Consider the following 24,857-nt stretch of genomic DNA (forward strand, 5'->3'; position numbering starts at 1 on the left):
CGATATATGGGGCATTTTATACTGGTACATTATGGGGGGCACTAGCAGGAAGGGGGGAGAGGAGCACTATGGAGGCATTTACTGGGGCACTATATAGGGGTATTTTATACTGGCACATTATGGGGGACATTAGCTCAACTGGGGGCATAAGGGGGTATGTTTTGCACATTATAAGGAGAATTATTTCTACTGGGGGGGGGGGCTTTATTACTCCCCCATGGTATGACCCCCTAGTAGCAGCACCAGCCTCTCCCTGCTCTGCTATCCCTCTGCCCCTTCTCCAAATCCTTATTATGAAATCTTTCTCATTAGGATAAAACACAACATCAGCTCCGCCGAGCCCCCGGCCAAGTGTTGAAGTGGCGTCCCCAAGGGCCAAGCCAAGTAACTGTAAGTTTTCATGTGAAATATGCTTATTTTATTTTATATATGTACACTCCTGTGAGAGGCGGGGAGGGAGATCTGTGGATGACACTGTTATGGAGGGGGAAATGGGGATGACACTGTCATGGGGTGGATCTGTGGATGACACATATAGCATAAGATGCTATATACGGTATGTGGCATCCACAGATCCCCCCCCATAGCAGTGTCATCCACAGATCCCCCTCTCTTTAAAAGTGTCATCCACAGACAGCTGGACTTTTCTTCCCTGTTGCGGTTTTATGTATTGGGTAAAGTATTGCAGCATTTCTAAGCGTACTTGTGTAAATGTATCGTTGTTATAGCTGCCCCCCCCTACTTTTGTCCTGGCCCCCAGTGTGCCCCCCAAAATTTGAAAGCTAGAGACGCCACTGTATATGGGCTGATCCACAAAGCGGTTTTCCTGTCCCTGAGAAGGCGGGATAATCTCCATGTTTACTGCCGTTGTGGAGGCTAAAGGGAAAAAACGATTACCGGTAAGAGTAATGTAAGTCTTTTACTGCAGAGGAGAAATCTTGTCTTGCAGCGCCGCATACACCAACTTTTGTGTAATCTGACAGCAGCGCAATGCTTCTGTCAGAATGCACATCAGTGCTGCAGCTAGTCGATCGGTTGGTCCACCTGGAAGGTAAAAAAAAAAAAGAAAAAACCAGGCCGCAACGCAATAAATTTATTAACTTTATAATAACATTTGAACGGAACATATAAACTTTATTTATCTTTAACAGCAGCGCAATGCTTCTGTCAGAATGCACATCAGTGCTGCAGCTAGTCGATCGGTTGGTCCACCTGGAAGGTAAAAAAAAAAAAAGAAAAAAACAGGCCGCAACGCAATAAATTTATTAACTTTATAATAACATTTGAACGGAACATATAAACTTTATTTATCTTTTTGAACTGAACGTTAACTTTTTTGCTTACCGGTGATTTTTTATTTTTTTTACCTTTTTATAGGACAAACCCCTCCTTCCCCATGGGACAATGTGCAAAGCGCAAATCGCCCAAAGATGTGGCGAAGTACATTATGCACTTTGTCCCAGGTGAAAGGAGAGGTTTGCAGCAGTTGTGAGTGAAAGGACCCTAATAGCCCTGTGTGCCTGTCCTGTGAGATGCAATCCCTATGCTAAGTGTACCTGTGTGTGGTACTTCTGGAAACACTCCCCAGGGTGGTCAGGGCAGTCAGGACAGAAATAGCGGGTGTCACGCCTTATTCCACTCCTGCTACAGACACGACATGTTTTTCGGGGTGACGGTTGGGTTGAGGTACCAGCAACGACATTGGGGAAATGTCGCTCGTGTAGACGGCTCACTACACTGGTGGTTGGGGCCACGGAACCTCCTGGATACAGGAGGTTCTCGATTAACTCTTCCTGAAATTTGAGGAAGGAACCTGTTCTCCCAGCCTTACTGTAGAGAACAAAACTATTGTACATAGCCAATTGAATCAAATATACAGACAGCTTCTTATACCAGCGTCTGGTGCGTCGGGAAACTAAATAGGGAGCCAACATCTGGTCATTGAAGTCCACCCCTCCCATGAGCGCATTATTGTCGTGGACTGAGAGGGGCTTTTCAATGACACTGGTTGCCCGTTCTACAAACCGGATTCCAAAAAAGTTGGGACACTATACAAATCGTGCATAAAAACAGAATGCAATGATGTGGAGGTGCCAACTTCTAATATTTTATTCAGAATAGAACATAAATCACGGAACAAAAGTTTTAAACAGAGAAAAATGTACCATTTTAAGGGAAAAATATGTTGAATCAGAATTTCATGGTGTCAACAAATCCCCAATAAGTTGGGACAAAGGCCATTTTCACCACTGTGTGGCATCTCCCTTCTTCTTACAACACTCAACAGACGTCTGGGGACCGAGGGAGACCAGTTTCTCAAGTTTAGAAATAGGAATGCTCTCCCATTCTTGTCTAATACAGGCCTCTAACTGTTTCAATCGTCTTGGCCTTCTTTGTTGCACCTACCTCTTTATGATGCGCCAAATGTTCTCTATAGGTGAAAGATCTGGACTGCAGACTGGCCATTTCAGTACCCCGGATCCTTCTCCTACGCAGCCATGATGTTGTGATTGATGCAGAATGTGGTCTGGCATTATCTTGTTGAAAAATGCAGGTTCTTCCCTGAAGAGATGACGTCTGGATGGGAGCATATGTTGTTCTAGAACCTGAATATATTTTTCTGCATTGATGGTGCCTTTCCAGACATGCAAGCTGCCCATGCCACACGCACTCATGCAAACCCCATACCATCAGAGATGCAGGCTTCTGAACTGAGCGTTGATAACAACTTGGGTTGTGCCTTGTCCTCTTTGGTCCAGATGACATGGCGTCCCAGATTTCCAAAAGAACTTCGATCGTGACTCGTCTGACCACAGAACAGTCTTCCATTTTGCCACACTCCATTTTAAATGATCCCTGGCCAGTGAAAACGCCTGAGCGTGTGGATCTTGCTTAGAAATGGCTTCTTCTTTGCACTGTAGAGTTTCAGCTGGCAACGGCGGATGGCACGGTGGATTGTGTTCACAGACAATGGTTTCTGGAAGTATTCCTGAGCCCATTGTGTGATTTCCTTTAAAGTAGCATTCCTGTTTGTGGTGCAGTGTCGTTTAAGGGCCCGGAGATCACGGGCATCCAGTATGGTTTTACAGCCTTGACCCTTACGCACAGAGATTGTTCCAGATTCTCTGAATCTTCGGATTATGTTATGCACAGTTGATGATGATAGATGCAAAGTCTTTGCAATTTTTCGCTGGGTAACACCTTTCTGATATTGCTCCACTATCTTTCTGCGCTACATTGTGGGAATTGGTAGATCTTCTACCCATCTGGGTTTCTGAGAGACACTACCACTCTGAGAAGCTCTTTTTATACCCAATCATGTTGCCATTGACCTAATTATGTGTTAACTGGTCCTTCCAGCCTCTTCGTTATGCTCAAATTTACTTTTTCCAGCCTCTTATTGCTACTTGTCCCAACTTTTTTGGGATTTGTTGACACCGTGAAATTTTGAATCAACGTATTTTTCCTTTAAAATGATACATTTACTCGGATTAAACGTTTGATCTGTCATCTACGTTCTATTACAAATAAAATATTGACATTTGCCATCTCCACATCATTGCATTCAGTTTTTATTCACAATTTGTTTAGTGTCCCAACTTTTTTGGAATCCGGTTTGTATTTGTATTGTCGTGTCTGCGTGAATGGAGGAAGCATGTAAACGTCACGCTTGTCTCTCCATTTCACCGCGAGCAGTTCTTCGTTACACAAGGCAGCCCTCCCCCCCTTGCACGGTGCCACAGCAGCCAATCTGTTCTAGGAACAAATGCCTGAAGAGGGGCACACTTGTGTAAAAATTGTCCACATAAAGATGGTACACCTTGCCAAATAAGGGTGACACCAAGTCCCAGACTTCCCACTGCTCCCCAGGTAGTCAGGGAAACCGACCGGCTCCAGGGTCTGATCTTTACCCTCATAGATCCGAAATTTGTGGGTATAGCCTGTGGCCCTTTCACAGAGTTTATACAATTTGACCCCATACCGGGCGCGCTTGCTTGGGATGTATTGTTTGAAGCCAAGGCGCCCGGTAAAATGTATAAGGGACTCGTCTACACAGATGTTTTGCTCAGGGGTATACAAATCTGCAAATTTGTTGTTGAAGTGGTCTATGAGGGGCCCAATTTTGTGGAGCCGGTCAAAAGCTGGGTGGCCTCTGGGACAAAAGGTGCTGTTGTCGCTATAGTGCAGGAAACGCAGGATGGCCTCAAATCGTGCCCTGGACATGGCAGCAGAGAACATGGGCATGTGATGAATTGGGTTCGTGGACCAATATGACCGCAATTCATGCTTTTTGGTTAGACCCATGTTGAGGAGAAGGCCCAGAAATTTTTTTAATTCGGAAACTTGGACGGGTTTCCACCGGAAAGGCTGGGCATAATAGCTTCCTGGGTTGGCGGCTATAAATTGAGTGGCATACCGATCTGTTTCTGCCACGACTATGTCCAAGAGCTCCGCAGTCGAGAACAACTCAAAAAATCCCAGTGCCGAACCGATCTGAGCTGTCTCAACCCGAACTCCAGACTGGGCGGTGAAAGGGGGAACTACAGGTGCGGCTGAAGTTGGGACTGCCAATCAGGGTTTGCCAGCACCTCAGGGACTCTAGGGGCTATACGGGCCTGTCTGTGCGGTGGCTGCGACGGGGTAAACTATTGCACGTGCCACCGTACCAGCTTCAACTGCCCTTCTGGTGCTCGCCACTTCACCATGTTGTACGGCAGTGCTGGTACTAGGTCCAGGGTGGGCTGCGCTGCTGGTGTATGCCTCACCACGTAATCCGACAGCGCCAGCCCCACTCTGCTGCCCTTGAAGCGGATCCCTGCGCAACCTGTGGTGTAGCAACACGGGGCCGGGTACGCCTGGTGGTATCAGGGACCTCAACCTCCTCGTCCGAACTTTGGGTCAGACTGCCACTGCTTTCTACAGGTTCATATTCTGACCCGCTAGATTCGTCAGACTGGGTCAGAATCCTGTAGGCCTCTTCAGAAGAATACACCTTGTTTGCCATTTGGTCAACTGAATTTAGGGGGTATTCCCTGAGACTACCCAAGAAAAAAAGCAAGCCTGTCTTACAAATGGGAGGCTAGCAAAGTACCGGAGGCCGCTGCGATTGATAAAAATATCAAAACTGATTTCTTTTTTATCGCCGCAGAGCTTGTAAAGTGATTGTGGAGTGATAAAAAAAAATAAAAAATTTTGTCACTGCGGCTGGGCGGGCGTGGGTGAACGCACGTGTGGGCGACCGATCAGGCCTGATCGGGCAAACACTGCGTTTTGGGTGGAGGGCGAACTAAGGTGACACTAATACTATTATAGATCTGACTGTGATCAGTTTTGATCACTTACAGATACTATAAAAGTACAAATGCTGATTAGCGATACGCGAATCAGTGACTGCGGTGCGGTGGGCTGGGCGCTAAACGATCGCTAACTACCTAACCAAGGGGCCTAAACTATCCTAAAACTATCAGTCAATACCAGTGAAAAAGAAAAGTGACAGTTTACACTGATCACTTTTTTTCCCTTTCACTAGGTGATTGACAGGGGCGATCAAGGGGTTAATTGGGGTGATGGGGGGTGATCTGGGGGCTAAGTGTGCTGTTTGGTGTACTCACTGTGATGTCTGCTCCTCTGCTGGAACCAACCGACCAAATGGACCAGCAGAGGAGCAGAGAAGCAGAGAAGCAGAGAAGCCATTTAACACCTTATATTTATAAATATAAGGTGTTATATGGCTTGTGATTCGTTTTTTTGAAAATCGCCAGCCTGCCAGCGATGATCATTGGCTGGCAGGCTGGTGATGTAATACCCCTCTAACTTTTGCCGGCCCGCCGATGCGTGACTCTGCCTGAGACTGCCGCCTCCGGAACGCGATCCTGCGTTAGGCGGTCCGGAGGCGGTTAATAAGGGGCCCTTGAGAAATAGACCTGTTGAGACAGGCTGAAATTGCTGAAACCTGCACTTTGAGGGTAGAAGGGGACAGCCCCTTGTCCAGACAGTCTTTCAAAAACTGAAGAATTGCAAGAATGGAAGCTTCAGTGGATGACTGCTGACGCATAGAATACCATGATGAAAAAAATTCTCCAAATCCTTGAGTAGGACTTATTAGTAGCTTCCGATCTGGAAGTGCTCTAAGGTTCTCAAGACAGACCCCGAAAGCCCTTCTATCCTTGGAAGGGACTGATCAACCTCCAGGCCAGGTTGAACATTTGAAGATTTGAGGAGATATGAGTGTCCCCCGACACCAGTACTCTCTCTGGGGGAAGCCTCCAAAATTGACCCCGACTCATCTGGAAGAGTTGGGTAAACCAAGCTCTCTTTGGCCAGTATGGAATGATGGCGATGACTGACTCTTGGTCCTGCCTGATTTTCATCAAGACCCTTGGTATCAAGGAAATTGGAGGGGGGATGTAGGCCAGCCTGAACTTCCATGGGATTGACAGTGCATCTATTGCCACCGGGTTTTCCTCCCTGTAAAGGGAGCAATATCTCTCCACTTTGGTGTTGAACCTCGTTGCCATGAGATCGATCTCTGGCATGCCCCACGCTGACGGTTATCTCCTTGAAGACCTCTGGATGAAGTGACCATTCTCCGGTTGGAAGACCTCGGCTCAGGCGATCCGCAATCACATTGTGAACTCCGCGAATGTGAATGGCTAATAAGTGGGTGAGGTTCAGTTCTGCCCAATCCAATATCACCCCTATCTCTCTCAGGAGACTTTGTGACCTCGTGCCTCCCTGCTTGTTGATTTACAGCACAGCGGTCATGCTGTCTGACTGTACCTTCACTGCTTTCCCTCGAATGAAGGGAGCAAAATTGAAAAAGAGCTAGTCTGATCGCTCTGATCTCCAGGAGATTCGATGACAATGATTCTCCTGTGGTGTCCAAGGTTTCTTGGACTGTCTTGTCTAGAAAATGAGCTCCCCAGCCTACTAGGGATGCTCTGAAGTAAGTATGATCCAAGAGGGCTGGATCAAGGACTTGCCGTCCTCGAGTTGAGACCACCATCTTAGAGAGGATCGGGCATGGTAAGACAGGGAGTGCACGGAATTGAGTCCCCTCGGACTGTGATTCCACTTGGCTAGTACCTCCGACTGAAGCGGACGCAGATGCCATAATGCCCAAGGAACCGCCTCTGCGGTTGATGACATTAGTCCCAAAATTCATCAATGTTCGAATTGTTACCTCTCGTGGTAGTGAGAGAGAATGGGCTGTTGAACTGATCGCCTTCTCTCGGGGAGTGAGATGAATAGTCCTCTTTACTGAATCCACCACGAACCCCAGGAACCTTACCGAGGTGGCTGGCAGAAGTTGGGACTTGTCCCAGTTGATTATCCATCCTAGCTGATGAAGGAAGGCGACAGCCTGTTGAATGTGTAGGGACCGGATCGCTTGGGAAGGGGCCCTGAGGAGCCAATCGTCCAGGTAAGGAACTATGCTCAGACCCTGAAGCCTTAGAGCGGCCACCACGGACACCACCACCTTGGTAAAAGTGTGTGGAGCTGAAGAAATCCCAAACGGGAGAGCCACAAACTGGAAATTTTTTAAGACCCCCCCCCCCGATCTGTACCGCGATCCTTAAGAATCTTCTGGACCCAGGGTGGATGGGAATATGGAGATAAGCATCCTTGAGGTCCAAGTTGCCAGGGAATCCCCCGGCACGAGAGATTGGTCACTGACTGGATAGTTTCCATACGGAATTTCTTTCGTTTGATAAAACTATTGAAGTACCTCAGATCTATAATCATCCTCCGGTATTCTTGGGTACCAGAAACACTGGTGAATAGATACCTGCTCCCCTCTCTTGGGGGGTGGAGACCTCCTCTAGAGTCCCCTTCTGAAGATATTCTAGAACATAGCTCTCTAGAACTCTTTGCTTGCTGCAGGGAAGTAACCTTGTCTGGACGAACTTGTCCGCGGGCGGACTGCTCAAGTGCAGAAGGTAACCTTGAGAAATGATGCGAAGGACCCATTGGTCCTGGATATGATCCTGGCAAAAATCTAGAAAATGTTAAAGGCGCCCGCCTACGGGAATGTGGGGAGCAGGGAGCATTGGACATCCAGTCAGAGCAGCCAAATACCAAGAGCCTCGAGGAGACCCGCAATCAGAGCGACGAGGACGTCTTGGGGGGGGGGGGGGTCTAGATCCCCTAGAGGACCTTCCTCCTCTACGGGAACCCCAATCTCTCTGGGTTCTAGGTTGAGGTTCCGGCCTGGAACCATACCTCTTGCCCCGACCATGAAAGGACTGCTGGGGAAGGGACTTGCCCTTCTTGTCCGACAGCCCCTCCATTATCTGGTCTAGCTTTGCTCCAAAAAGCTTGCCGAGTTCATAAGCTATAGCACACCGGGTTATGCTTAGAGGTAGTAATCAGCCTTCCAAGGCTTTAAACCAGAGCGGAACGCCTGCCCGCGGTTGAAAGCGCCATGGACTTGGACGCCAACTTCAATTGTTGTGGAGCAGAGTCAAACAGAAGTCGATGGCTAAACTGGCCGTCTTACAGGAGGCCAACATGTCATCCCTGAACCCCCTGGGTCAGGTCAGACTGTATCTGGGCGAGTAACCTTTGATCTAAGAAAATTCGCCACTTCTGATGACGCAATAGCGACTGAGCAGAGGCAGACGCCAAAGAATAAACCCGCCTAAGGGCGCAATTCGCCTTCCGATCCATCGGATCTTGGAGGCTTGATCCGTCGTCTGATGGGATTAAAGTCCTCCTTGACAGCTTGGAAATAGCCATGTCCACCTTTGGGACAGGACCCCCAGGATGATACCTGATCCTCCTTTAAAGGAAAAACCGCCTTGAATCTCTTGGTCAATACGGGACCCTTCTCCGTTTTTTTCCATTCAGTCTCATTACTGAAAGTAGGGAACTATCCGCTTTAAACTCCCGGGAGGCAGAAGATGAGGCTTCCCCGGATCAACGTCATGGTCCCCCGACCGATGGATCTTAGCAGCCGCTGGGCTTTTTCAGGAGGAAAAAATAAGCATAGCATCCTCGTCCCAGAGGAGGAAGAGGCTGATCCCTCTTAACATCCTGAGCCCCCCGATACTTTCATCGCCCGATGAGGAGAGGAAGGACGTCAGCGTTTGGAGACAAAGCATGCTTCAATTCCTCTATAGAAGCGTTCATTTGACTAAGGTTGGTTTCCATGTAGCCCTTCACCCAGTCGACGACGTCATGGACCGTCGGTTCCTGCTGTGGGAGTGCTTTGGCCCTACAGGGTGGGCATCTGGAAAAAGCGTAGCTGTCTTCCAGCACAATCTGACAATCATGGCACTGCAGATGACGCCTCTTGCCAGAACTTTTTCTGGTGGCTCCCGTCACCGTCCCTGGTAGAAGACATGGCTGCAATACAATAGAATGGGATAAACCGTAAAAATTCAGAGGGGAAAAAAGGACAATTTAACAGCAAGCTTCAGGATCTTTACTCAGAAGATCCTAAGGTTGGAATTGGCAAATCGCAACACACAAAAACTTGCAAGAAAGCCAAAACCTTGCAAGTAATCACGGCAAAGTCTCAAGGTTAAACAGATAAATCTGCGCTCCAGGAGGACTGAGCTTGGCGCAACACCAGCTTTTAAATAGCCCGTTTTTGCGCCAAACAAACCAAGCTCCGCCCCGGAAGGGGCGGGGTTAACCTTATAATGAAACCTAAATTAATTTGCCCTATACAGGACCCTATAGGAAGAAATCGAAGGGCAACTTGCCCTAAAGCTAAAAAATGAAAAAATGCCTCGCATTATCGAATGAAAGACAGTTAAACACCGGCCTGCTATCGGCAGGACAGAGAGGGAAGTGACGTCACATGACGCTCACTTCCCCAAGATGGCGGCGCCCAGCAGAACATGCGGGACGCCCGCTACAGCCGCATGGGGAGCCGACACTGGAGCACAACAAACTGGTGAGTGCCCGACCTACGGCCCCAACACAGCCAGGGTTCGACTCAAACGATCCGACCCGGCCAAGACACCACAACCTCCTCCGCTGAAATGGAGGAGGGGGACCACCCTTCCTAGCTGTCCTAAGGACAGAAAAAAAACACAAGGGCCCTGGGGGTCCAGCCCCCTCTTTATTGGGGGAGGGAGGGGTGTGTATGTTTTGTTTAATTTCAGTAAAAACTTCCACCCTGTCCTAACCAGTCCACAGGGGCTGAATACCATCTGTGCCACTGGTTAGGACATAAGGGAACAATGATTTCAAGCATCACCCTCCTTTTAACATGTCAAGTCTGCCATTTTAACCCAATCAGCCTGACATAATGATCTCCAGCCTTGTGCTCGTCAACATTCTCACCTGAGTTAACAAGACGATTACTGAAATGATCTCAGCAGGTCCTTTAATGACAGCAATGAAATGCAGTGGAAAGTTTTTTTTGGGATTAAGTTAATTTTTATGGCAAATAAGGACTATGCAATTCATCTGATCACTCTTCATAACATTCTGGAGTATATGCAAATTGCTATTATAAAAACTTAAGCAGCAACTTTTCCAATTTCCAATATTTATGTAATTCTCAAAACTTTTGGCCACGACTGTACTCTGTATGCATTCAGTTTCCGTATTTCCGTTCCGCTGAAAGATAGAACTTGTTCTATTATTGCCCGCAAATAACGATCCGTCAATGGTCAATGGATCCGCAAAAAATACTGAATGCATACTGTAGGGATTTGCTCTGGTAGGCAGGGTAAGCAGACGCAATACAGAGGCAAAACCACGGTTGAAAACCAAAAGTCAGTGTTTATTCACACAAAGGCAGTAAAGAAACACAATACTTTGCAGGGCCCTGGTGTTAATTCACACCACAGGACTCCTCGTGTTAATTCACACAGCAAAAGTTCACAGAACTCAAAAACACGTCACCTGGCAGTCCACAGCAGGCTTTAGGCTGCCTGGCTTCATGCAGCTCTCAGCCTTGCAGTATGGCAGATCTCCTCAGCTCCAAAAACACAGAGCTCCACTATCACCTGGAGGTTCATTCCACACCCAGCTGAACTGCTGGCTGGATTTTTAAACCCCAGCCCAAAACCTGGCCTGGACGTGGGGAACAGCCACCCACCCTGCTCTTTGACTGCTCCCAAAAAGAACCCGCCTGGATTGGCTTTACAGCCACACTCAGTAAAACAGCGTTAGCGAGCACTAGCTGCCGCCGACACACAAAATTACCGGTTCTTATCTTATCGAGGCCAGGAACCTTGGTGACGTGTACCTCCGTCAATGACGGACCCTTGCGCCTTCCTACATACCTCCCCCCTTTTTTCAACCCTGAGGGGATGAACACGCGCCAGACAGTGTACTCGGGACAGGGCATCCGTGTTTCCCTGTAACCGGCCCTGCCCTGTGTTCTACTGTGAACTTAAAGTTTTGCAGCGACAAGAACCACCCCTGGTGACCTGAGCATTCCTCTCTTGGCCTGGCTCATCACTTGAGAGGGGAGTGATCGGTCACCAGATGAAACTTCCTCCCCAACAGATAATAGCGGAGAGACTCAAGTGCCCACTTGATGGCCCAGGGCTGTCACGACCATGGTCATGGTCGTGACTCCCCCGCATGCAGTTGCCTGCGGTTATATAGGTCTATTGTTCAATCACTGGTGAGTGCTGTTAATATGTGGCCTCACGTGTGGTTGCCGCTGGCAACATGTTGTATTGGCAGTATAGCGGCCTGAGCGGTTGCTAGGCAGCTTGCTGTCAAGTGCATGCGGTTGCACCTGGCTTGGTGTGTTTTTATGTGTGCACTTTCTATGTCTGGTGTGCACAGGGTTTATGTGTGCACTCTGACACTTTCCTTCACTTGTGGTTGCCCGTGGCAACGTGTGAGTTGTGTGCATGTGGTGGCAGTGTCTCGGCCTTCTGGCTGATCCCCAGTACATGGTTGCCACGCATGCCGTTGCCGGTGGTAACAGGTGGAGTGTGTGCTTCTTTGTGCTTTTCCCCTTTAAGTAGTTTCCATCCCTTGCCTGGTATTGGAAGGGTTAATTCCCTTCCTTGTGTGTTTTCACTGGGTGTGTCTGTCTGTGGGTGTGGCCACTTGGGGCTATTTAGCTCCTGCTGGATGCCAGTATCTGAGGGTTACTTCCGCCATGGTTAGCTGGAGTCATCCTCCTGGTTATATACCATCTGCCAGTGAGGGCCACCCTTGTGGTCATAAATTGATGTTATGTATGATGTATTGAAGATGTTTCTTTGGTCCTTTTGTTTATTGCATCTTATGGTCCTGGGTTCCTGTGTGATGTGTGGTGTGTGCTGTGTCCATTTGTGTTGTTGTGGACAGCAGCACTTGTACATGGGTTCCAGGCTTTGTGTCTGTGGCAGGTAGGTGTTGTTCTTGTTTCATTTACCTGCCATTGCCATAAGCTGTTTATGTTCCCCTTTCTTTGTAGCTTGGCCAGTGAGACTCCTGTTCGTCCGTATCTAGGAGGAACAGGTCGTCTTACCCTGCTCCTAGTTCAGGGCCACCCTGAGGGCTAGTAGGGACCCCAAGGTTTCCGGTGTATGAGCCCTCCTACCATCAGGGTTGGCTCATACGGCTAGGAGTCAGGGTCAGTATTAGGGACGCTATAGGAGGTGACCTGCTCCCTGATCCTGTGGTCCTGGCCGAGCGGCGACCAAACATCTTCTGGCATCGCACGGCTGAGGGTTTCCCCCATGCTAAGCCGTGACATAGGCACTCTCCACTATACTGTGCCCCGTCTCCACTGTAGTGAGCTTACGGCTGAGGAAGACAACGGGATCCTCCTCCCCGTTGACTTCCTGAGACAGTACCGCACCAAGGACTACTTTGGAGGCATCAGTCTGTACCACAAATTCTGTCTTGTAGTCGGGCATCACCAAAACCGGGGACCCACACAGGGCCGACTTCAAAGCGGAGAAAGCTTCTTCCACCTGGTCATTCCAGCGTACTATCACGGACTTTCGTCCCTTTAAGAGCCCTGTCAACGGAACCGCTAAAGTCGCAAAATGGGAGACAAACCTCATGTAATAGCCCACCATTCCCAGGAACGACTTTACTTGTCTAGAGGTGGCAGGTCGGGGCCAATTCCGTATCGCCTCTATTTTGCTTTCTTGGGGTTTTACTCCGCGCCCAATGACATACCCAAGGTATTTAGTCTCCTCTAACCCTATCGCACATTTCTTTGGGTTAGCAGTTAGTCCCGCCTTTCGAAGGGAGTCCACTACGGCCTGTACTTTGGGCAGGTGACTTTCCCAGTCGGTACTGTCAATGATAATATCGTCCAGGTAAGCTGAGGCGTACTGCCGTTGTGGACAAAGTACAATACCCATTAGACGTTGGAAAGTGGCTGGGGTGCCATGCAGGCCAAAGGGTAACACCTTATACTGGTACAACCCCTCTGGTATAATGAAGACAGTTTTCTCTTTGGCAGCCTCCGTCAAGGGTACCTGCCAATATTGTCACGGGAGCGCCAAAGGCGCACTTGGTCTCCCATCAGCCGCAGACCTGCTGCTTAGCTTCGGAAGCGAGGATCTGTGTTTTGCCTCGTTCCCAGGGCGGCTTTGCTAGCTGGGAGGCTCCCTGCTCCTAGGTCTGCCTTGATCGCCGAGCTGATCACTCGGTGCTCGACTTGTCTGTCTGTCGGTCATGTGACGCTGGCCACGTCACATGACCCTCAGACCCCACTATAAATACAGGCAGCCTGCTGGCCACAGGTTGCCTGTTAATTCTAGGTTCCTGGCTATTTGTTGGACTACTGATTACTCACCCTATTCTGTTCCCTGACGATCCTTTGCCTGCTCCTCCTGTACTGCGCATCCCTCCTGGTATTGTGACCTCGGCTCCCACCTGACTACTATTTGCGGACTCCACTGGTACTTCTCTACTCTCCTGGTATTTGACCCCGGCTTCTCCTGACCATTCTTTGCTTAACCCTTTGCACTGCGTAGCTCTGACCCGGTCCGTTCACATTCCGTTATTTGTCTTGTCTTTCTTCCCAGCACGTATCCCAAGTTAGGGACTGCCGTCTAGTTGTCCCCTGTCATTAGAACTTGCGAGGCAAGTAGGCAGGGCCAGGGATGAGGGTGGAGCGCAGTGGTCACTATCCTCCCCCGTGTGTAGTGTACGTGACCGTCACAAGTACCCTTTGGTGAGGTCCAAAACAGAAAAATACCTGGCTTGGCCTAATTTCTCAATTAGTTCATCTACCCGAGGCATTGGATATGCATCGAACTTTGATATTTCGTTTAATTTCCGAAAATCGTTACATAATCGTAACGTCCCGTCTGGCTTGGGAGACTATAGGACTGGCCCACTCACATTTAGACTCCTCAATGACTTCCAGCCGCAACATGAGCTGCACTTCCTCCGAGATGGTTTTTCGCCGAGCCTCGGGTACCTGGTATGGCTTTAACCGGATTTTTGCCTGAGGCTCAGTGACAATGTCATGTTGGATTACGGAAGTGCGTCCAGGGAGGTCTGAGAACACATCCGTGTTTCGACTAATGAATTCCCTGGTTTCCTGAGCCTGTTTAGAAGAGAGGCTGTCAGCAATTTTTATTGTGGCAACCGCTTCCCTTGCATCAGACATAGGAGCTGAAATCTCTTGTCCAAGAAAGCCCAGCCGCGGGCTGTCTTCCGTACAGGTTTCCCTATCCTTCCAAGGTTTTAGTAAATTAACATGGTAAACCTGCTCCGACTTTCGCCTCCCCGGCTGGTGTACCTTGTAATTTACCTCTCCAATTTTTTCACAAACCTCGTAGGGCCCCTGCCGCCTGGCTAGGAACTTACTGTCCACAGTCGGCACCAGAACCAATACCTGATCTCCCGGGTTAAAGTTCCGGACCAGAGCCTGCCGATTTATAGATCCGAATCTGGGCTCGCTGAGCGGCCTCCATTTGTTCCCTGAAAAGACGCAAAACTGTCTCTATCCGCTGTTGCATCTTGGTAACATATTCAAGGACGCTTTTATGCGGAGTGGGTTGTTGTTCCCACACCTCTTTGGCTACGTCCAACAAACCACGAGGATGTCTGCCATATAGCAATTCGAAGGGCGAGAACCCAGTAGAGGCCTGGGGCACCTCTCGCACTGCGAACATGAGATAGGGCAAAAGAAGGTCCCAATCCTTTCCATCTTTGGTCACCACCATTTTTAACATAGTTTAGAGTTTTGTTAAACCTTTCAACCAGTCCGTCCATTTGTGGATGGTACACGGACGTCCGTAACTGTTTAATACGCAGCAACTTGCAGAGTTCCCTCATGACCTTGGACATTAATTGGGTCCCCTGGTCAGTCAGGACCTCTTTAGGTAGCCCCACTCGGGAGAACATCTCCATTAGCTCTTTAGCTATAAGTTTCGCTGATGTATGTTGCAGTGGCACTGCCTCCGGGTACCGAGTAGCGTAATCAAGGACAACCAAAATGTGTTGGTGTCCCCTAGCGGACTTCGGTACAGGACCTACCAGGTCCATAGCGATTCACTCAAACGGTACCTCGATGATCGGGAGGGGTACCAAGGGACTGCGAAAAAGGTGCTGGGGGCTAGTTGCCTGGCAGGTCAGGCAAGACTTACAGAACTCGTCCACCTCTTTAAACACACTTGGCCAGTAAAACCGTTGTAGTATCCGGTCTTGTGTTTTCTGCATTCCCAGATGACCCCCGAGAACATGCTGGTGGGCTAACTCTAACACGAGTTTGCGATAAGCCGATTTACCCGATACAACATATCCTGATGGACCACAAAACGGGGGAACACCGACTCTGCCCCTGGTTGTTGTGGTTCACCATCTATTATTAGTACAATTTCCCAGGCTCGGGATAAGGTTGGATCCCGGTGTTGCGCTGTACCAAAATTATACCCGGAGACATTGAGGTCTGCCAGCTCAGGCCCCGGCGGCAAGTCCTCCATGTCTCCCACCATTACACTCAGCGGGGTTGTCTCCTCCTCTTCCACCGAAGTGGCGGTCACCCCTACTGCTGGCCCTTCAGACTCAGGTTCCCAGGGTTCTGGTCTCCCCCCTGAGCCGGGCCACTCTGCTAGGGCTACATCTGTCTCATGCGTATCAGTCACTCTCGGAACAGGCCACAGTGCCGTGAAACCTGGGAAGTCTCTCCCTACTATAAGTTCATAATGAAGGTTGGTTGCGACAGCCACCTCGTGGATCCACCTGCCGGAAACCGTAGACAGTGGGATCGTCTTTTAAGTCCCCATGTATACACATGACCTTACGGCCGGTGTACTCAGCGGAGCGTACCAGGGAAGCCCTTACCAGGGTCACTAGACTTCCTGAGTCCAACAGAGCCTCTGCTGGAGTGTCTCCCACCTCAACCTGGCACAGGTGGTTCAGATACTCCAGAGCAGCACCCACTGCACACAGTTTCCTGGCATATAATGATTGACGGACGCCATAGTTCGTGTCCATGGGTTCCCTCTGACGTGGACAGTCCGCTCGAACATGGCCAGGCTCCCGACACCGCCAGCAGATTATTGGAGCGGGGTCCACAGGGGTTACATCCCGGGCGGGTTTGGCGGGCACCGGTTGCTGGTTTCAGGGTGGAGAGTTATGGGATTTGACTGCCTCCTTCCCAACAGAACCCCCCTGTAAGTTCCGGCTAGCCTCATACCGCTCCACCAGGTCGACCATCTCCAGCGCATTATGTGGAGAGACCTGGCCAATCCATTGCTGGAGAGGGGGTGGCAGAGCCCTCCAGAACTTGTCTGCTAACAACCAGTCCAACATAGCAGTGGGGCTCAGCACGTCAGGTTGAAGCCACTTTTGCAAGAGGTTGAGCAGGTCATAATACTAGGGTCTCACGGGCTCCGCCGGGTTGAACCCTCACTGATGCACCCGCTGGGCCCGGACCAGCACATTCACCCCCAGTCCTGCCAAAATCTTTCCCTTTACCTTTGAGTAGTCGGCCGCTTGATCGTCTGGCAAGTAGAAACACACCCGCTAGGACTCTGATGTCAGAAAAGGAGCGACGACCTCAGCCCACTGGTCTTGGGGCAGCTTTTCCCTGGTGGCCACTTTCTCATACATCGCCAGTTAGGTCTCGACGTTGTCTGCGGGGGTCATTTTAGGGATCGCCTGCACAGACTGCTTTCCCGGGCATCGTGTACACTTGGGATTTGATCTGGCTGTCTGCAAAGCATTATGTGTTGTAGCAGCAACTAGTTGGTCTCCTGCTGCTGCTTATTAGCCTGGCGTTGCTGCAGGTTAGCCTCCACGAGGGCCTTTATAACAGCCCCCATTTTGTCACGTGACACCAGTTTGAATCTAGCCGGTTTGATAAATGACATACAACCGTGTGCAAACCATAAATATTTCGGTGTTCACGCCAGCCTCACTGCGCTTGCCCGCTCCAAGCCACCAATTGTAGGGATTTGCTCTGGTAGGCAGGGTAAGCGGACGCAATAAAGAGGCAAAACCACGGTTGAAAAGCAAAAGTCAGTGTTTATTCACACAAAAAGGCAGTAAAGAAACACAATACTTGGCAGGGCCCTGGTGTTAATTCACACCGCAGGAATCCTCGTGTTAATTCACACAGCAAAAGTCCACAGAACTCAAAAACACGTCACCTGGCAGTCCACAGCAGGCTTTAGGGCGCCTGACTCCCAGCAGGCGGCTCTCATGCAGCTCTCAGCCTTGCAGTTTGGTAGAACTCCTCGGCTCCCAAAACACAGAGCTCCACTATCACCTGGAGGTTCATTCCACACCCAGCTGAGCTGCTGGCTGGGTTTTTAAACCCCAGCCCAAAACCTGGCCTGGACGTGGGGAACAGCCACCCACCCTCCTCTTTGGCTGCTCTGTTTTGCCCCAGAAGGCAATGACATTCTTTCAGCCGCATCTCGTCTCTACAGAGTTTGTTACACAGACATGTTAGATTTCTCATAATTGGGGTCATTTATCAAACTGGTGTAAAGTACAACTGGCTTAGTTGCCCCATAGTAACTAATCAGATTCCACCTTTCATTTTCAAAAGGAGCTGTCTAAAATTAAAAGTGGAATCTGGTTGCTATCGGCAATTAAGCCAGTTCTACTTACACAGTTTGATAAATGACCCCCAAATGTACCTATAGTATCTAAAGCAATTATAATGTTCCCTAGAGTGCCCCCCAGTAATAATAACATCCTATATTGTGCTCCAGGTAATAATGTCTGTATAGTGTCCCTGAACAATAATGTCCCCATATATGTCCTTGTAATAGAAATGCCTCTATAGTTTCTACCCAATAGCAACATCCCCACACTACCCCCCATATAGTAATTTGCCCCCACAGTAATTAATTGTCCCCATACTGCCCCCACAGTATTAATTTCCCCACACTAATTTGCCCCCACGTAGTAATTTGCTCCCCATTTAGTAGTTTGCCCCTCACTGTCCCTTCAGTATATTCCCAGTGCCCCCCAGTTATGTCCCAAAGTTGGCACACAAAGAAAAAAAAAGAAACGCTAATACTTACCTGTGTCCCAGTTGGCGCTCACTCGTAGATGGTAGGCAGGCGCGCTGCGCACACACGTGAGTGTGCTGCGTCCGGGCACAGGCACGCGTTGACGTCATCACGCCCGCCTGCGTAACGATTTTACTACCGCATAGACTTCAGGCCTGCTAGGCCTGAAGCCTATAGCGGTGGTCGGGGGGCAGGGAACTATGCGCTTCCGTGCCCCGCCGTAGTTTGTGGGCGTTTGGGTCGGCGTTGGGCCACCAGCGATGCCTGGCCCTGGGTTACAGACCCACACGCCCCAATTATAATCCGCCACTGTATCAGGCGGATCAGTGGCAGATGTAATCTTTTTGACTTTGAGCCAAAGTCTAAGGGCGCTTTTCCAGTACTCTCCTGGTCTTCACCTTTTAATCCCTATACAGGGATCTAGTCTTCACCACAAGGGGAGCCACCGGAACACTACCTTCTAGTATGGTCCCTGTACAGTTGGCAGCTGACCTGCAAAGAAACAAGAGACCCTGGTGAAAAGTACCAGCGGTCCAGGCATTTTGCAAAACATGGAGCACAGCACTGGGACCCAAACAGACATAGTCATAGGACATTGTTCAGACAGAATAACAGGAACCCTGAACATACCAAACAGGCAAGGCTGAACTGGCAGACACAGGAGCAGGCTTCAGGATCACTGACAACGCAGAAACAAAAGACAAGGAAACTGACAGGCTTCAGAATGCAATGTTGCACAGCTAGGTCCAGATACTAACTGAAAACAGGATTCCAACCAAACCAACCTGAGAAAACCCAGGAAGTAAATATGGAAACAGACAAGCAAATGAGAGACAGATGACGCAACAGGTGACACTAAGGCCTCATGCACACGACCGTATGTATTTTGCGGTTCGCAAAAAATATGGATGGACGTACGTGTGCGTTCCCTATCTTGTGAAACGGAACAGTTGGTCCCTAATAGAACAGTACTTTCCTTGTCCATAATGCAATAATAGGACATGTTTTTATTTTTTTGCAGAACGGACATACGGAAACGGAATGCACACAGTAACTTCCATTTTTTTTTTGTGGACCTATTGAAATGAATGGTTCCATATACGGTCCGCAAAAAAATGCCATGGACACTGAAATATAATACGTTTGTGTACATGAGGCCTAAGACAGATACAGATTCAGATTGGGGGTAACCCCGCAGACTCGGGCAGATACAGAAACATACTGGGATATTTAACCCCCACCGGGACCAGACAAAACTAGAGACACACACTATTCACAATACAATACACTGCTGCCAGTATGCATGGACCACAGAGAATATGCACTGCCACACGACCCAATACACACATTCACACAACTCTGCAAAACCAGCCAACACGGCAGCAATGGCGCACCCACAAATGTCTGCAGTCAGCACACACAACAGAGGAGAATGTGCCCTGCCGCACCTAGACGTGACCCTTGATACGCATTCAAAGCAATCAGCACACGTAGCATACAAGGGACACAGAGAACAATGGCAGACAAACACAGAACACAGGGAGTAACAGTCACAGAAGGCAGTTTCACACACAGCCGCAGAAGAGGATGTGTACTGCCATTACCGGCACACAGCCCTAGACACATGTTCTAAACAACTCTGCAGCCAGTACAAAATAGCGCTGGCAGCCAGCCTACATGGCAACACATAGTTACACTGAACACACTATGACACAAATTTGTGCTGGAGAACATAAATCTAAAATTACTGGCTATCCTGAAGTCTACAAGATGTTAGACCTAATTTACTGAGACTTTTGGTGACCTACACTTACCTAAAACAGCTATGGTTATGTTGCCCCCAGATCCACATGCAATCAAAACAATTCCTCCTGGCAAAAAACAGGCCTATCTTCTCCCTGCGCCAGATTTTTCATGACAGCATATTCGCCTCCATCCTCTGGTTGTTGTTGACCACCCAGAGCACAGTTTAAGTGGGCTCCTTTCATTCCTCTGACTGGTCTCCCTTCTGCATTCCACCTTGCCAAATCGTTTATCAAGCACATTTTTTATCTAAGCAGTTTACCCTAGCACACCATCTTTGATTGAAGTGTTCAGCTAAAACGGCATCTGTCAGCAGATTTGTACCTATGACACTGGCTGACCTGTGTGCAAATGAGCCTTCTAGGAGCAATGGGGTTGTCACTGTTACACCTAGCAGCTCTGTTCTCTCTGCAACAGCCACGCCCTCTCCACTTTAATTAACAGGGCCAGGTAGTGAGAACGTCACCACACCTGGCCCTGCCAATCATAATGGAGGGGTGCGGCAGTTTCATAGAAAGGGGAGCCTCTAAGCATAACAGCAACAACCCCCTTGCTCCTAGAGGCTTCATTTGTAAATATTAACCCTTTCAAGATAAAGCCATTTCCCCTCCCTCAGTGACCAGGTTTAATTTAGCAAATCTGACATCTGACACTTTATGTGGTGATAACTTTGGAATGCTTTTATTTATCCAAGCAATTCTGAGACTATTTTCTCATGACATCTTGTACTTGATGTTAGGCCTCTAGCACACAAACGGAACCATTCATTTCAATGGATCCTCAAAAAAAACAGAAGGTACTCCGTATGCCTTCCGTTTTTAGTATTTCCGTTTTCCGTTCCGTTCAAAGATCGAACATGTCCTATTATTGTCCGTACAATGGACAAGGATAGTACCGTTCTATCAGGGGCCAGCTGTTCCGTTCCACAAAAAACGGAATGCACACGGACGTCATCCGTATTTTTTGCGGATCCGTTTTTGACAGACTGCAAAATACTGAAAAAAACATACGGTCATGTGCAAGAGGCCTTAGGGTCCATTCACACGTCCGTAGAGATAAATTTGGGTCGATAAATTTTACCTATTATATTATAAAAAATCCTTAATTTACAGAGAATTTGGAAAAAAATATTATTTTCTACGTTTGAACCCAAGTTCGGGAAATGTTTTTATACAGTACTAATTAATTTATGAAGTTTAACCACCTCAGCCCCCCCTAGCTTAGACACCCTTAATGACCAGGCCACTTTTTACACTTCTGCACTACACTACTTTCACTGTTTATTGCTCGGTCATGCAACTTACCACCTAAATGAATTTTTACCTCCTTTTCTTCTCACTAATAGAGCTTTCATTTGGTGGTATTTCATTGCTGCTGACATTTTTACTTTTTTTTGTTATTAATCGAAATTTTACGAAATTTTTGCAAAAAAAATGACATTTTTCACTTTCAGTTGTAAATTTTTTTTTTTAAATGACATCCATATATACATTTTTCTCTAAATTTATTGTTCTACATGTCTTTGATAAAAAAAAAATGTTTGGGTAAAAAAAAATGGTTTGGGTAAAAGTTATAGCGTTTACAAACTATGGTACAAAAATGTGAATTTCCGCTTTTGAAGCAGCTCTGACTTTGTGAGCACCTGTCATGTTTCCTGAGGTTCTACAATGCCCAGACAGTAGAAAAACCCCACAAATGACCCCATTTCGGAAAGTAGACACCCTAAGGTATTCGCTAATGGGCATAGTGAGTTCATAGAACTTTTTATTTTTTGTCACAAGTTAGCAGAAAATGATGATTTTTTTTTTTTCTCCTTACAAAGTCTCATATTCCACAAACTTTTGACAAAAAATAAAAACTTCCATGAACTCACTATGCCCATCACGAAATACCTTGGGGTGTCTTCTTTCCAAAATGGGATCACTTGTGGGGTAGTTATACTGCCCTCGCATTCTAGGGGCCCTAATGTGTGGTAAGTAGTTTGAAATCAAAATGTGTAAAAAATGACCTGTGAAATCCTAAAGGTGCTCTTTGGAATGTGGGCCCCTTTGCCCACCTAGGCTGCAAAAAAGTGTCACACATCTGGTATCACCGTACTCAGGAGAAGTTGGGCAATGTGTTTTGGGGTGTCATTTTACATATACCACAATCCTTTTTGGAGGGCATTTTAGACATTTGGATCCCAGACTTCTTCTCACGCTTTAGGGCCCCTAAAATGCCAGGGCAGTATAACTACCCCACAAGTGACCCCCATTTTGGAAAGAAGACACCCCAAGGTATTCAATGAGGGGCATGGCGAGTTCATAGAATTTTTATTTTTTTTTGCCACAAGTTAGCGGAAATTAATTTATTATTATTTTTTTTTTCTCTCAAAGTCTCCCTTTCCGCTAACTTGGGACAAAAATTTCAATCTTTCATGGACTCAATATGCCCCTCAGTGAATACCTTGGGGTGTCTCTTTCCAAAATGGGGTCATTTGTGGGGTGTTTGTACTGCCCTGGCATTTGAGGGTCTCCGCAATCATTACATGTATGGCCAGCATTAGGAGTTTCTGCTATTCTCCTTATATTGAGCATACGGGTAATGAGAGATTTTTTTTTCCGTTAAGCCTCTGGGCTGAAAGAAAAAATGAACGGCACAGATTTCTTCATTCGCATCGATCAATGTGGATGAAAAAATCTCTGCCAAAAAAAAAAGAGGGGAAAGGCGTCTGCCAGGACATAGGAGCTCTGCCCAACATCCATACCCACTTAGCTCGTATGCCCTGGCAAACCCGATTTCTCCATTCACATCAATCGATGTGGATGAATAAATCATTGCCGGGATTTTTTTTTTTTTTTTTTTTATATACAAAGTGTTTGCCAAAGTATATGAACACCGCCGCCTCCTCAGCTCATATGCCTCGGCAAACGTATCTTTTACTGCAGAGGAGAAATCTCGTCTTGCAGCGCCGCATACACTGACTTTTGTGTAATCTGACAGCAGCGCAATGCTTCTGTCAGAATGCACATCAGTGCTGCAGCTAGTCGATCGGTTGGTCCACCTGGAAGGTAAAAAAAAAAAAGAAAAAACCAGGCCGCAACGCAATAAATTTATTAACTTTATAATAACATTTGAACGGAACATATAAACTTTATTTATCTTTTTGAACTGAACGATAACTTTTTTGCTTACCGGTGATTTATTTTTTTTTTTTTACCTTTATAGGACAAACCTTTCCTTCCCCATGGGACAATGCGCAAATCGCCCAAAGATGTGGCGAAGTACATTATGCACTTTATCCTAGGTGAAAGGAGAGGTTTGCAGCAGCTGTGAGTGAAAGGGCCCTAATAGCCTGTGTGTCTGTCCTGTGAGATGCAATCCCTATGCTAAGTGTTCCTGTGTGTGGTACTTCCGGAAACACTCCCCTAAGCATAGGGCAGGGTGGTCAGGGCAGTCAGAACAGAAATAGCGGGTGTCACGCCTTATTCCACTCCTGCTACAGACACAACATCTTTTTCGGGGTGACGGTTGGGTTGAGGTACCAGCAACGACATTGGGGAAATGTCGCTCGTGTAGACGGCTCACTACACTGGTGGTTGGGGCCACGGAACCTTCTGGATACAGGAGGTTCGCGATGATCTCTTCCTGAAATTTGAGGAAGGATCCCGTTCTCCCAGCCTTACTGTAGAGAACAAAACTATTGTACATCGCCAATTGAATCAAATATACAGACACCTTCTTATACCAGCGTCTGGTGCATCGGGAAACTAAATAGGGAGCCAACATCTGGTCATTGAAGTCCACCCCTCTCATGAGCGCATTATAGTCGTGGACTGAGAGGGGCTTTTCAATGACACTGGTTGCCCATTCAATTTATATTGTCGTGTCTGCGTAAATGGAGGAGAGCATGTAAACGTCACGCTTGTCTCTCCATTTCACCGCAAGCAGTTCTTCGTTACACAAGGCAGCCCTCTCCCCCCTTGCAAGACGGGTGGTAACGAGCCGTTGGGGGAAGCCAGCGCGACTAGTTCGCGCGGTGCCACACAGCCAGTCTGTTCTAGGAACAAATGCCTGAAGAGGGCCACACTTGTGTAGAAATTGTCCACATAAAGATGGTATTCCTTGCCAAATAAGGGTGACACCAAGTCCCAGACTGTCTTCCCACTGCTCCCCAGGTAGTCAGAGCAACCGACCGGCTCCAGGGTCTGATCTTTTCCCTCATAGATCCGAAATTTGTGGGTATAGCCTGTGGCCCTTTCACAGAGCTTATACAATTTGACCCCATACCGGGCGCGCTTGCTTGGGATGTATTGTTTGAAGCCAAGGCGCCCGGTAAAATGTATAAGGGACTCGTCTACGCAGATGTTTTGCTCAGGGGTATACAAATCTGCAAATTTGTTGTTGAAGTGGTCTATGAGGGGCCGAATTTTGTGGAGCCGGTCAAAAGCTGGGTGGCATCTGGGACGGGAGGTGGTGTTGTCGCTAAAGTGCAGGAAACGCAGGATGGCCTCAAATCGTGCCCTGGACATAGCAGCAGAGAACATGGGCATGTGATGAATTGGGTTCGTGGACCAATATGACCGCAATTCATGCTTTTTGGTTAGACCCATGTTGAGGAGAAGGCCCAGAAATTTTTTTAATTCGGAAACTTGGACTGGTTTCCACCGG

The sequence above is a fragment of the Bufo bufo genome, chromosome 2 (genome assembly GCF_905171765.1).
Source record: "Bufo bufo chromosome 2, aBufBuf1.1, whole genome shotgun sequence".
NCBI classification, from domain to species: domain Eukaryota; kingdom Metazoa; phylum Chordata; class Amphibia; order Anura; family Bufonidae; genus Bufo; species Bufo bufo.